Source organism: Miscanthus floridulus, chromosome 9 (genome assembly GCF_019320115.1).
Source record: "Miscanthus floridulus cultivar M001 chromosome 9, ASM1932011v1, whole genome shotgun sequence".
Taxonomy (NCBI): Eukaryota; Viridiplantae; Streptophyta; class Magnoliopsida; order Poales; family Poaceae; genus Miscanthus; species Miscanthus floridulus.
In genome coordinates, this window is record NC_089588.1 from 119,347,707 (window position 1) to 119,362,879 (window position 15,173).

The 15,173-nt window shown below is 41.4% G+C and overlaps 1 pseudogene; it reads left to right on the plus strand.

Annotated features, from left to right (window-relative positions):
* LOC136482779 (uncharacterized) overlaps positions 1 to 14,164 on the plus strand; it is a 28,331-nt pseudogene extending 14,167 nt beyond the window's left edge.
* The last annotated feature ends 1,009 nt before the right edge of the window (positions 14,165 to 15,173 follow it).

Genomic DNA, 15,173 nt, shown 5'->3' on the forward strand with positions numbered 1-15,173 from the left:
GGAGCCAGTGAGACCGGGAGGGAGAAACGCGGGCTTGGCTTGATTGGTTTCTGGGCCACCAGTAACCAGCCTTGCAACGGAGAATGTAGGGCATGGGGAGGGAGTTGGGCTGGTGGATTTCGGCCCGAGGAGAGAAGCAGGTCAGGCTGAAAAGATGATGGAGATTTATGTTGGTTTTGAATTGAATTCGGCCCAGGACAGATTTTGAAGATTTTATAGATTCGCAAACTAATTTTGAAACTAATTCTATACTATTTGAATCTTGCAAACTCTCAAACATTAAAATTTGATTAAAAATAAGTATATTTTGAACTTGTTTCAAACCATTATCTTCTCATACCTTTCACACATTTTTAATGTCTTTTTAACCTGCTTTTGCAAACCTTTTAAACTATATTTTGATAAATCATTTAAAACTATTGTGAAGCTCTTTTGAAATATTTTAGAACCCTGTTTTAAATAATCATTTAGGTATTTGAATCTAGTTTTGAATGACAAAATAAACAATTTCAAAACCCCTTTTTGAAACTTAATTTCTCACCCTAGTTTTTGAAATATACACATATATTTTGAGAAAATTTAACCCCCCTTTTTAAGAAAGTTTTAAAACTATTTAATACACATTTTCAAACACTTTTGGAACCCATAAGTGAACTTGTTTTTTAAACTAGTTTTTGTAAATAATATTTATCTTATTACACCTACCCTTTGTTGCACTTCAATATTTACAAGTGGTGAATAAGTCTTGGAGCTTACACATGCATGTTCTTAATTTTCATAATTCACAAGTGCAAGTACAGTACCTATCCAAGAAGGTGAAGTTTGTGGTTCAACCAAAGCCGTCACCGAGTACTGAAACATATGAATTCATGTTTTCACATGTGTGCGTTTTGTTGCTATCTTTGGTTTCAATAAAATGGGCATGTGAAAACATGAACTAGGTGCTTTCCTATTTGGACTTTTATCTATGAGCCGCTAAATCATTGTTTTTATTTGTGTTACCCAACTACATCATAAAATCAGCAAAAATTATAGTGTGACATTCACCTACATGAAAAGTCTCATTTGCTTTGTCGGTAGCATAATGGGTAGTCAAGCAACAATTTCCCTGCCAATAGAGAACCTATAGGGAAAACTATTCCCCGTCGATTTATGTTGACATGAATAAAATCAACAAACCTGATGCTGCATAGTTTTTTTCTGTTGGCCAATAGTAAGAAAGTATCGAGAACTGTTTTTGATGGTTAATCGACATGAAATTTTTCTAGACGTTTGGTCCCTAGCGGTATTTTCATACTGGTTTGCTGTCAGGAAAATACTTTGACAGTTTTGCTTATTTCATTCCTTGACAGTTTCGAACCGCTAGGAAAATTCCAGTCCCAATAGTGTTCATTCGAAACAACTACGAATAATTGAACCAGAACAAATAAGATTGTTGCCCATATCAACATACGATCATTAGCTAGTGATGTTTCCAACATAATACTCCACCGTCTGTGAATGTACGTAGCTATATTCTTAGACGGAGAAGTAATAGTGGCACTACATGTCTACATAAGCACAAAATACAACCATCTTAATAACAAGTCTCATGATACAGATAAAGATGACACGACACTACATGAATATAATTCAAAGTACAGTCAACTCAAGTACTAAACTGTGACTACCATGGATATGGGGATGAAGCTGAAGTCTTGCTATAACGTAGTAGCTATACCAGAATGATGTTCAGACATCCTTAATTAACCGTGACAGAACATGAGCCTCCGGTGGCTATTGCCTTCACTCGCTTAAGCTCCTCCACCACCTCAGCCATGGTCGGTCTGTCATCCAAGTCTTCCTTGAGGCATTGGACTGCAAGCTTACTGATCATGTCGAGGCACTCCATGTGATGATGAGATCAAGCGTCATCACCAGATAAGATCTCTTCATCGTACAACTTCCGTCCATTTCCCTCGTCCTTGCATAACTTGATGAAGTCTATGTAGAGGCTATTTTCCCCATCCTTTGCGGGCTTCCTTGTGACGAGTTCCAAGAGCACCACACCGAAGCTGTAGACGTCGCTCTTCTCCGTGAATCGGCCAGACTTTATGTATATCGGGTCTATGTAGCTCATGTCTCCTGATACACACCACTTGGAGTACCTGCTAGCGACAGACACAAGCTTTGCCGAGCCAAAGTCAGAGACCTTAGGAGTGAGATTATCATCGAGGAGGATATTGCCTGACTTGACATCACCATGGACATGGTTGTGGGCCACCATGAGAGTGCATGTAAGCAAGAGCTTCCGCTGAGCCGATGGCAATGTTTAGGCGCACTGGCAAGGGCAGCGGGTGCATCTTGCCTGTGCCATGAAGCACGCTACAAAGGCTTTCCTCTGGGGATAAACTCGAAGACAAGCATGGGAACGTCTGTCTCTAGGCAGCATCCAACGAGGCGGACGAGGTTAGCGTGGTTGATGCGGAACTGGAAGGTGATCTCGTTCACGAACTCCTCCTGCGGAAGCACCTCGCCTTTCGCAGTGGAGCACTTGACGGCAACCTGTTGGGCATCACCAGTGATCCCTATGTAGACCTTTCCAAAGGCACCTTCTCCAATGGAGTTTTTGTAGCCGTTTGTGATTTTCTTCAGCTGACCCTCCGTGAAGATGTTGATGCCCATACTCTTGAGTATGTCACCACCGTTTTTGTCAAAAAACCTCCTTTGCTTTCGCCTCTTAGCCTCTAAAATCACGAGAGTTGCTAGGGCGATGACAATAAATATTGCTGCAGCCACAGTGAAACAGGATCGATTGTCAATCATACAGTTGCATATGCAGACCATGCATTATTCCTTCCTGAAATTAATTTGTGCTAAAACTTGTCTATTACATTTTCTTGCCTGTAAACTATGCAACGATGCAAAGCAGAGAAGAATTCCTACCTTGGTAATGTGGTACCTGCCAGTGACCGACCGCTTAAGATGTATCTTCCTAAACCCTAAAGAAGCCACACTCATGACATGGTGGGATGATGAGCGCAAGGTGGATGATGATAAGATTGCATACCCTGCTGATTGTAGTCAGTGGCAAAGGTTCGATGAGAAGCACAAAGAATTCAGCGATGACCCAAAGAATGTACGGTTTGGCTTGAGCATTGATGGAATGAATCCCTTCCATGAGAGGATGAGCAACCACAGCACTTGGCCAGTGATCTTGACCATGTACAACATACCAATGTGGTTGTGTCAGGAGAGAAAGTACCTTCTCCTCACTATTCTTATTTTTGGCCCTAAACAACCAGGCATTGATATAGACGTGTTCCTCGAGCCTTTGATGCAAGAAATGGAGAGGCTATGGAGGCATGGGGAGCCGATGTACGATGCGTTCCGAAAGGAGGACTTCATATGTAGAGCAATAATATTTGTTACTACCAATGATTACCCCACGCTGTTTGCTTTGTCTGGACAGATCAAAGGAAAGATGGGTTGCTTGGTTTCCTTGGATGGTACTACATGGGTGTACCTGGATGCATCCAAGAAGATAGTTTACCTAAGAAACCGACACTTCTTAAAGACAAGTCACAAGTACCACAACAAATTATTCTTTAGATTTTATGACAACAACCCAGAGATTGAACCCCCTCCGGAGAGACGTCAAAATGGAGAACACGTGTACAGAATGGTGAAAACATACGTGTCGTCTATGGAAAGAAGAATCTAGATGGGACGAACAGTGATAGAAGCACACCTCCTATCGAAGGCGTACCTTTCAAGAAACAGTCGATCTTCTTTCAGTATCTGCCTTATTGGCCAGACTTAGAGGTCCCCATGCCATTGATGCTATGCACATGCAGAAGAATGTCTTTGAGAGTCTTATTGCTACCTTGATGGACACAGGCAAGTCAAAGGATGGTCTGAAAGCACGAAAAGACATGGTGCAACTAAACATGATGCCACAGCTTCACCTGGTACCTGAGGATAATGGAAAATACACTCTGCCCATGGCGTGCTTCAACCTAACACCAGACGAGAAGAGAGCTATATGCACTTTCTTGAGGGGGTCAAATTCTCAACTAAGTTTTCAGCAAATGTGAAGAAGCTAGTGTCGATGAAGGACTTGTCAATAATACACTGCAAGGCTCATGATTGTCATGTGATGCTGATAGTGTTTCTACCTATTGCAATCAGGGCTATAAAGTCAGAGTTCTTAAAAATGGTCATCACCCGCATGTGCTACTTCTTTTCGAAGATCTCACAAAAGACGATAGGCAAGCAAGAGCTGAGTGACCTACATGAATTTATGGTGGAGACACAAAACTAGCTAGAGATGTGTTTACCTCCTACTTTTTTTGATACAATGCCATATCTCATGATTCACATGGTTCATCCGATACAGGCGCTAGGCCCTTGCTACTTGCATGAAATGTGGTCCTACAAGCGGTTCATGTCAGTTCTAAGTCGATACATGCATAATCGAGCATATCCAGAGGGCTCCATGATAGAGGGTTATAGTACTGAAGAAGTCGTCGAGTGCTGTCAAGAGTACCTAAAAATACAGAAAGTGATTGGTAAACCCGATTCTCGTCATAAGGGTAGGCTGGCTGGGAAGGACACCAGTGGTAGAAAAAGTGTTCATCGACCATGATTACAAAGAGGTGAGTCGGGCGCATTATAGTGTCTTGCAGAGTACACAACTGATGCAACCGTACATTGATGAACACTTGGTTATCATTATGGCGGAGAGAAATGGTTGTTCGGATGATTGGGTCATGAAACAACATAAGCAATGACTAACTACATGGTTGAAGGACCAAAACATACCTCCTGGAGAAACCATAGACTCTATTACCATCAGTATGTTGGCGGAGGGGCCATCGAGACAGGTGACATATTGGAATGCTTATGACATCAAAGGGTATACGTACTATACCAACGCAAAGGATAGTAAATATGTGAACCAAAACAATGGCGTTCAAATAGAGGCTCTCGATGGGTTGGGGCGAAAGATTCAATACTTTGGCATCATTGAAGAGATATGGGAACTTGACTATGAAAGGAATACAACAGTGGCCCTATTTCGATGCCGCTGGATCAAACAACACCAACTGAACAAGATCGTATTGAGAGTCCTGGACCTCGAGAATCTAGGCTACCAAGATGACCCTTGGGTGCTCGCTTCACAAGTTTTCTATATGTCTGACCCACAAAGTAACCTCCTTCCGAAGAAGAAGACAAAGCACGTGGTTGCCTCCGGGAAACAGCACATTATCGGAGTTGATGGCGTGGACGATGTTGAAGCTTACAATAACTACGATGAGATGCCGCTATTCACAGACTTTCATAAGAAGATCAGTGTTGTGGAAAAGAACCTACCCAAAGACATATTGTTATGGGAACAAAAAGGTGTCAAGGGGAAAGTCGTTACAGCGGGCTAGCTAGTTGTTGAACGTGGAGTGTTTGTGTAAGTGTGTGTTCGTAAGACTTTATTTATGCATGCGTGTGAGACAATATATTTATGTATGTGTGTAAGACTATATATTTATGTATGTGTGTTAGACTTCATTTTATGCATGTGTGTGAGATTACCCTTTGCAACATCCAGATGAATCTATTTCAACATCCACTCTATTACTACTAAAACTTTATGAAATCAGTTAACACTTTATGAAATGAAGAAAATGGCCAAAATAAAAGTAGGAGATAGTGATGTGTTCAATAACTTTTATATTCATCACCATTACAGCTGAAATCATTTAGTGGTTGAAAATCAAGCTGTCATTTTCTGAAATTCAAAATTTGAACTAATCAAATTTTGTCAAATAAAAAGATGACCAAAATAAAAGTTGTAGATAGTGATGTGTTCAACAACTTTTATATTCATCACCTTTACAACTGAAATCATTTAGTGGCTAAAAATCAGGTTTGAAGCTGTCATTTTCTGAAATTAAAAATTTGAATTGTGCAAAATTAGTGACAAAAATAGATGGACTAGACTAAAATGATAGAGCATGATTTTAGAAAATTTTAGGAAGAAAAACCATCATATTTGGAGTTAGTATGAGGAAGAAAAACTAGTTACAAGTTTTAGCCACAGATTAAAAAGAGAAATCACACTTGTTCATCGTTGATCATTATAAATAGTTGTGATTTTTCTTTTTAATCTCTGGGTAAAATTTGTAACTAGTCTTTCTCCCTCATATTAGCTCCAAATGTGATGATTTTTTTTCTAAAATTTTCTAAAATCATGCCCTATCAAGTTACTGTGTTGATTTGGTCATTCTTTTCGTTGGACAAAGTTTGAGCAATTCAAATTTTCAAATTTAAAAAAATAACAAGTTCTAACGTGATTTTCAACCATTAAATGATTTCAGCTGAAAAAGTGATAAATATCAAAGTTGTATAAGTCATGAAGATCTACATCTTTTATTTTGGTTATTTTTTAATCTAACAAAGTGATAGTAAACATTGTTTACAAATCAACATGTCTCTCGTATAGTTCATGAAACTATGAGTCATATGTGAATTTGTGAACAATATTTACTAATACTTGACACATGAAGAAGTGACCAAAATAAAAGTTGTAGATAGTGATGAGTTCAACAACTTTTATGTTCATGACTTTTATTGTTGAAATCATTTAAGATTTCAAAATCTTGTTTGAAGTTGCCATTTATTAAGATTCAAAATTTCAACAGTTCAAATTTGGTCAAATGAAAAGATGATCAAAATAAAAGTTGTACATATTGATGAGTTCTACAACTTTGATATTCATGAGTTTTTCAGCTAAAATCATTTACTCTTTCAAAATATTGTTTGAAGTTGAAATTGTTTAAATTTTAAATTTTAAATCGTTTAAACAAAGTCACATGACAAGATGATCAAAATAAAAGTTGTATATGTTGATGAGTTATACAACTTTTATGTTTATAATATTTTTATTTTAGGTCATTTAATGTCCTAAAATTGTAGTCGAAGTTTTAAAATTCAAATTTTTAAAATTCAAATTGTAGTCACATGACAAGATTGAGTTATGTTTACAACATTTATGACTACAATTGTTTTTATATATATTTGTGCATATATAGAATAATACAAAATATTATGTACATTTACTTTGTGTTTTTGTGATTTTAAAAATACAGAATTAATAATTTAATAAAATAGAAATGCATTTATAGGGGCGGCTAGATCAGGAACCGCCCTTACAAATGCATTTGTATGGACGGCTGGATCAGGAACTGTCCCTAGAAATGCATTTGTAGGGGCGGCTGGTTCAGGAACCGCCCCTACAAATAGTCCTGAGTATAAAATCGGGGGGCGCTCGGGTGAAAATGTGTTGGCGCTCTCTTCTTCCTCCCGACGCCGTAAGCCTGCCCATGTGCTGGGCGACGACCTCAGCGGTGGCCGACCCTCCGCGCGGCGGCAACCACCCTTGTCCTCCTCCTCTTCCTCCTCCTCCTCCTGGTCCTCCACCACTCCCCTTCCTCCTCGCGACGCAAGGCAACGGGTCGCGGCGATGCAGACGGCGGCCTAGGGTTTGGCGTGCGGTGTCCTCCTCGCCTCCATGCGGTGTCCTCCTCGCCTCCTTGCCGGTCACCGCCCTCCACCTCGGCTTGGTGTGCCGTACACCTCGTCATTGGCAGCCTAGGGTTTGGGCGCGGGTACGGGTGCGGGCCTGACCAAGTGGCAGGCGGCGGCGCTGGCGGCGGTGGCCGGGTGGCTGTGAGCGGCCTCCATCTACGACCTCACATGCCGGACGCTCACGCTTGTCCAGTCGTGGGTCACGCGCCGAGTGCACGCCAAGATTCTAAGCTTGAAGTTTCTTCGTCGTCCCACAGGTATGATATCTTTGCCTTTGCCTTCTCCTCATCTCCATCTAGTGTTAATCACTAGATTCATCTTCCATCATTTTTGCTGCTGCCAGTTCCCAGTCAGTAAACTGTGATCTCCAGGGTAGTTCATGAGACAAAATCTTGAAACTTTACCCTCTCCTAGGACATCAAAGTCAGCAACTAAACTCTTCTGATGGTGTGTATGTAGAGCCTGAAGTCATGGTGGGGATTGGGTCAGACCTACCTTTGATATGTAACCAGAAACCTGACTTTCTTATGTCAAACTGTACAAGGTGAACATCATTTATCTTTAGTCAATTTAGTCGGTAACACTTTCTTTTTTCATAAGGATCGATCGGTTGTCCATTTGTCCTAGTCCTACCCAACAGTCGTTAGATTCAGCCACTTAGTCCAGATGATGGTGACATCTCTTTAGTAACCACACAATCAAATCTTTGTAGAATCAATGAAAACCCTTCCCGCAATAAAAAATGAAAACCCAACCAGGCATAATATAATAATCCTCTCTTCAACGAAAGGAGCGATGAACGAACTGGGTAGGAACACCCAAAACACATCAAAGCTCAGGTCAGAGTAGCAAAAACTATAAAACCTGGTCATGACCCTCGGTATGTACAGTCGATACTATTAAGCCCCCTGCCATGGATTTTTTCAGCCAAAAATGTGCAAGGCAACTATATATAGTTATCTCCAATAAAGTGTTTGTCTCTGAATTGACAGCTTAAACGTGAGACTTGGATAAGGAGCATCCCAATCCAACACAACTCGCAGCCACTCACTCCAGATAGTAACATATCCACAGCAATCACACAGATTCTGGAATAAAAATGCAGGCCTTTAAGTGTATCTTAGACAAAACCTGCACTTTCTTACTCTCTAAAAAAAACTGCAGAGAGATCCGTGTGGCCAAGCTTTAAAAATCTGCATTCACCTTGGGCCATGTTTTTCCTAGAATATTGGTTACTTTTACTAGTAGTATTTCATATAACCTTTCTTTGTTTTATAAAAGGAAATGCTTGCATTTGCTATCGGAGTGGTTAGTGGTAGGTGCAGTTGTAAATCACTTGCTACCTGCCTCTGCAAAAGGGCTAATAATCCACTAACACTCGGTACTATACCACATAGGATTATTTCATCAATGAACTAGTAGGTAGAACTCCCCATGTGATTTCTTCCTCTCTGGCACTCCCCATGCGATTTCTTCCATGTGGTTTCTCTCCAATCTATACCTAGATTTGTACCCTGGAATTTTCATCCGAGTAGTAGACAAAAAAATCCAAGCTCTCAACTTTACATTGTATATTCATCCTTTTGTGTTAGTTGCATTCAGAAAAGAAAAAAAAAATCTTAAATCAACATCGAGGGTGTGACACTTCCATCTGGAGTGTCTTACCTCATTGTGACCTTTTGCTGACTTACTGACTTACTGACACTTCCATCGAAGGTGTGACCTTTTGCTAATTTACTGACTTGTGACCTTTTGCTGCTGCCAGTTCCTTTTGCTGCTGTTTCTTTACATACTTATATCCTTGCACTATTTCAGTTCTTTTGGAAACTTCAGGATGATTTCAGTTCCTTTTATCTTATATTTATTTGCTACCTCATCCCTTTTACTGTCTACCGATGTCTTATCTCATTAAATGAGTATGAAACCCTACTCAAACTGGCTTTAGCCTTCAAGGTCATTCACACTTGTATTTTTAAACCCCACTCAAACTGGCTTTAGCGTTGTTTGTGTACTAGGAGCGATCTTAGACTGAAATGCTCATCCTTTCAGTGAAATAGCAAGTGGCATCAATTTGCTATTATTAAGTGCAAGTGGCATCCATTTCAGCGAAAGCGCACTATTAACTTTTTTTCTGTTTCGTCATGGGTTCCTGTTTTGGCAATTTGAGTATTGGAATTGTGGTTAGAATGATAGGTGTTTGCTTTCTGCTTAAAAAGTGATCTAGATATATAATGCTCGTCCACTCTAGTGGCTTCTGTAATTTAGCCTGGCAACTTTAGCTGGTCTGTTAGCCTTCCAAGTTTCATGCACAAGTCATATTGAGGTATTGAGGATTATACTAATTGGTCTTTCGAGCTGTCGTACCCTGACTACCGGTAAGCAAGTTAGATTGGGAGTGCTGTCGAATCCATGTTGTCAAGGATCATGTGCCATCATCTTGTACTTAGTGGTGGAGGTTCTTAACATGTAGCACTAAGCTAGGGTATCTGCATATCTGCAGCTGTTGGGAATCATATTCCTGTACCCTGCTGTTGACTTGTGATCTTTTGCTGCTGCCAGTTCCTTTTTCTTAAGTGCATTTCGCTTATGGCAGCAGCACAGTGAGGCTTTAATTTGTGCTATTTCTTTAAGCAGTAATTGTTATTTCAGCTTTTAGAGTCTGGTAGCTATGTTATCAATTTTAGTTTTAGTTTATGTTTGCTTGTCAATTTCAATTTCATTTTTTAGTAGCTATCTCCATCTGTACCTCTCTCTCTCTAGTGTGTGCGTAGCAGCAGCAAGGGTGCTCGGCCAAGCCTGCTGATCCTCCAGGCCATCTCTGGTGTGTGCGTAGCAGCAGCAGCAAGACTACTACTACTATACTGAACTACTACTACTCTACTCTACTGAACTACTACTACTCTACTTGCTACTGCTAGCTACTCTTATCAATTTTAGATTTTGATCTGCAGGGGTCTTCCAACCATGTGGCAGCAGTCAACTATTTTTTGGCTATTTTTCCTATCCTCAATATTTGGGAAGCAGCAGCTGCTTTTTTTACACCTTTTCCTTTCTATGTTTGCTAAGCAGCTGTTGCTTTTTTGCCAAATCTTCCCTCTCATCTCCTCTCCTTTGTTTTGTTGATGATGAAATTGTCCAAGTCCATACGTTATATGGAATATGAGCTGATGATCAAGAACTTGTGAGGAACTTAGCATCATTAGCAGCCGCCCCTACATTACCTTCTCCTCTCTTCTCTGTTATGATGCCTTGATGCTCCAAGTTCAAGATCAGATTATGATTGACATGTTTCTGAGGCCTCTACTACTGCTACTTCTTGTTTTTTTGATATATTGTTGTTCTATAGGACTACTTTGGTTTATAGACCTTTTTGATTTCTTATACCTTCTCACGTACCTAAACAACACTTTCTTGCATCTATTAGAACAAAGCACAAAATAATGTCGCGGACACCAGACAGTGCAGCCCGATGCCCCGAGCATGATGAGCAGCCAACCTATGAGGAGCAAGCACTAGAGGACCAGCTTACTTAGGAGCAGTTCGATAATGAGTTAGAAAAGGATCTAGAAGTGATGCTTACTCAGGAGCAGTGTGACGAGGAGGAAGGGGAGCAGAAGGAAGAGCAGGAGAGGCTGATGAAGGCGAAGAAGTTGATGATGATGATGATGAGGACTCAGAAGAAGGATATGTAAGTCCCGAGGATCCTTTCCCACGTGAAGCCAGAAGGAGGCCAACGGAGGAAGATTTAGACAAGGATTTTGACCCGAACAAGGAGGTAGGGAAAAAACCTTAGTTTGTAAATTTTGCTAAAGCTTTGGCTGTGTTACCTCTGCTAACACTTTGACCTATTGTATATACAGGTCCCTCCTAAAACTCGGAAAAGACGACGTCGACGTCTGCGACATCTCGTTAGACAAGACGTAATAGAGGAAAGGAGAGCAAATGCAACAACCACAGAGACGGATCACGATGCCTCTGCTCCACAACCTCAAGACACAACCACGACTACCAAGCCTAAGAGGAAACGAGGAGATAGAAAAGAAAATCTATATCCAGATAAGGCATGCTATGTGATAACGGAGGTCGGGCCAGCAGGGGAGATCCTTGAGCCAAATGAATTAAGAGGACGATTCCGTAATACGATCGGGGCCCTAGTAAGAGATAAATTGAACCCAGCAATCCCTAACTGGAAAGAGGTATCAGAGAACAAAAAGAATAAACTATGGGATAGGCAGCTGAAGCTCAATTTTAGATTTCCGGAGGGTAAGCACGAACTGGTAAAAAAAATGCTTTTAGGATGATGGGAGAGTTATTTCGACGTTGGAAGTAGAAGCTCAACACGAAGTATATCCAAAAGGGGTTAACTCCCTTCAACGAGTTCGGCAAAATAATTCCTAGTCAACGGGAGGAGCTCGTGGCTCAGAAGACTTCACCGGAGGCATTGGAGCTCAGTGCCCGTAACACCGAGCTGACGAAGAGGAACAAACACCACCATCATCTAGGCCCTGGGGCTACTATGCCAAGGAAGAGCAGTTTAGAAAGATGGACGAAGAGGCCGCAGCTGCTAGGAATAACGATGTGACGAATTTGAAGGTACGCTCAAGGAATTGGATATATGCGAGGAGTACAGAATCATCTGGCAGTTATCTTAAGTTTGATAAGCCAGAGACCCAACAGGCAGTATTAAGGATACTGAAATATGCTAAAGACAAGGAGAAAGGCTCATCCAATCCTTCCAGAGAGAGGTACCTATAGTAAACTCAGCTTACCCTCTACGAGGTTGTAGTTTTGAAGAACATTTACAGGATCGGACGCGTAGCATGCACACGGACGTCAGTTTGTGGTGTCACTTTGTGTACTCCTACGTGACTTGCCATGTAAGCTAAGCATGTGCAAATCTCGTCAAAGTCGCATGCATGCTTATTGCCTGCACGCTGCACTGCAGTGACCATATATATGTTGGGGGATCGGAGTCTGTCCGAGAGCCCAGAGGAAGATAGCTATCTACTAGAAGCGGAACCCATGGTGAGGCGGAGTCTTGACAAGGTGGCGATGGCAGCAGTGGCGGTGGTAGCGGCGCTTGCCCTGTCGTCGTGCGGCGTGGCCTCGGTGGCGAAATCTGCGGCTTCTGCGGCCTCGTCGGCGACCATGTCCCAGCCAAGGTTTGATTGGGGCGAGATCATGCTCACCATCAACTTGAACTTCAAGTTGGGGCGCAACTACAATGGTCCCGTTCGCTGGTCTAAAACTTGGCTGAAACTAGCTGAAAAACACTGTTCCGACTGAATTATTGTGAGAGAAAAATACTGTTCCGGCTGAAAAAAGAAGCCGAACAAGCCATTTTTAAGACAAGCGAAATGTCTCCTGCAAAGACAAAGGCGGCTCGGACTGCCACGTCGGCTGCCCCAAGGAATGCCCTACCAAGTGCATCGCCTCCTGCACCTGCTGCCGCAGTTTGTGCAGTACGTCCATGCATGGACATGAGTCCCTGAATGCCTCAACACATGCACGACTGACTCCAGCTAACATATATATACTCCATGTTGTACACATATAGTGTGTGACTTCTTCCCCGGCTATATCTGACAGTCCTGCTGGGCTATGGAAACCACTATTGTTAGCAATATCTTCATGCTACATTTGCTATCCAGATGCCATTGAACAAGTCTTGAACAATTTTGATGGCAATGGATTGGCAATCTGGACATCTGCATTGGCACAAGTCTCAAGCAGCTCATTCAATCCTGGCCTGTCATCTGAATCCGAGATCAAGTTAGCTGGTAAGTGGCTATGTACAGATCACTGCATTGCTTTACGCTGTTGATATTTTCTCTCTCTGACATCCTATGAACATGGGTCATCTTTTAATTGTTTGTTTCCTTGATGCAGTGCTAACATTATCAACTGTGATTAACCATCTTATGTCCCTTTCCATGGGTGGCACCAAAGTGTTACAAGACTGCTATGTATCACTGATGGAATCTTGCATTCAGCAGAAGGAAGTTCAAGAGGATGGGGACAATGATTACGACGATGGTGCTGAAGATCTTGATGATGACCATGAAGACGAAGACACCGATGACGATGATGAGGTAATAGAATGAAGACACTGCTTTCTATCTTTTTTGTCAGGCTTAAGCACACTGCTTATAAGATAAATATACTGCAATTAGGATTCGGACGACGATGATGTGCGGGAAGAAACAGAAGAGGAATTCCTTGAAAGATATGCACTAGCTGCTGCGGGTGAGTCAAACGAGGCTATCGAGGAAGGAGACATTGACGAAGAAACCCAAGACATTGAATTGGGTAAGTTCCTTCATCTGTTACCCCCAATCTGCTTTTTTGCCTAAAACATGTGGGGATAGTTTCATGACCACTTGCCTCTTGAGTAAACGCAGGCTCTCTAGATGACGTGGACAAACAAGAGGTGGTTATTTCCCTGATGCAGAAACGTCCTGCTTTGCAGGCCCAAACGTTCCCAGACAGCCTGGTTGAAAGAATTACAGAAACATTCCCAGAATACGAACAGTTTTTCCAAGTCCATCGACAAGCTTAGAGTATAGGAAACATGTGCAGATTTTCCTTTTTGCTATGTTTGTATGTCTTGTCATTTTTTGTTAGCTTAAGTATTTGCCCTTGAGCTCTGTTCTGAGAGGTATTTTCTTGTCAGATATGTAGTGACATTTCAAATTTTTATTTTCCCTTGATATGAGATGTGAGTGATAAGATATGCGTGATGATGTCCGAGGGTTACATATATGGTGTGTGGGCATAATTGTTAAACATTATATCAGTTCGTCGTTCTACCATTTTGCCATGTTTTTGCACTGTCTCCATTTTGCCATGATTGGGGAGGGTGGACGGGGATTGTGGTGGGGCTGTTAGATGGTCTCGGGAATGCTTGGGGTGCCGCTCAATTGGAGCTCGAGCTCCACGTTAATGGTGGAGGTATCTGCGGCAAGAGATAACATGTGGGGTCCAGGAGCCAATGAGACCGGGAGGGAGAAACGCGGGCTTGGCTTGATTGGTTTCTGAGCCACCAGTAACCAGCCTTGCAACGGAGAATGTAGTGCATGGGGAGGGAGTTGGGCTGGTGGATTTCGGCCCGAGGAGAGAAGCAGGTCAGGCTGAAAAGGTGATGGAGATTTAGGTTGGTTTTGAATTGAGCTCGGCCCAAGACAGATTTTGAAGGTTTTATAGTTTTGCAAACTAATTTTGAAACTAATTCTATACTATTTGAATCTTGCAAACTCTCAAACTTTAAAATTTGATTAAAAATAAGTATACTTTGAATTCGTTTCAAACTATTATCTTCTCATACTTTTCACACATTTTTAATGTCTTTTTAACCTGCTTTTGCAAACCTTTTAAACTATATTTTGATAAATCATTTAAAACTATGAGAAAATTATTTCCTTGGCCCTAAAAAAAAGTGTTGCTTAGTTTCTTGGCCTTTTTTTTTTCTCAAACTTGCTTATTTGGCCTTAAAAAGAACTAAGCAGCACTTTTTTTTAGGGCCAAGGAAATAATTTCCTCTAAAACTATTGTGAAGCTCTTTTGAAACATTTTAGAACCCTATTTTAAATAACCATTTAAGGTATCTTGAT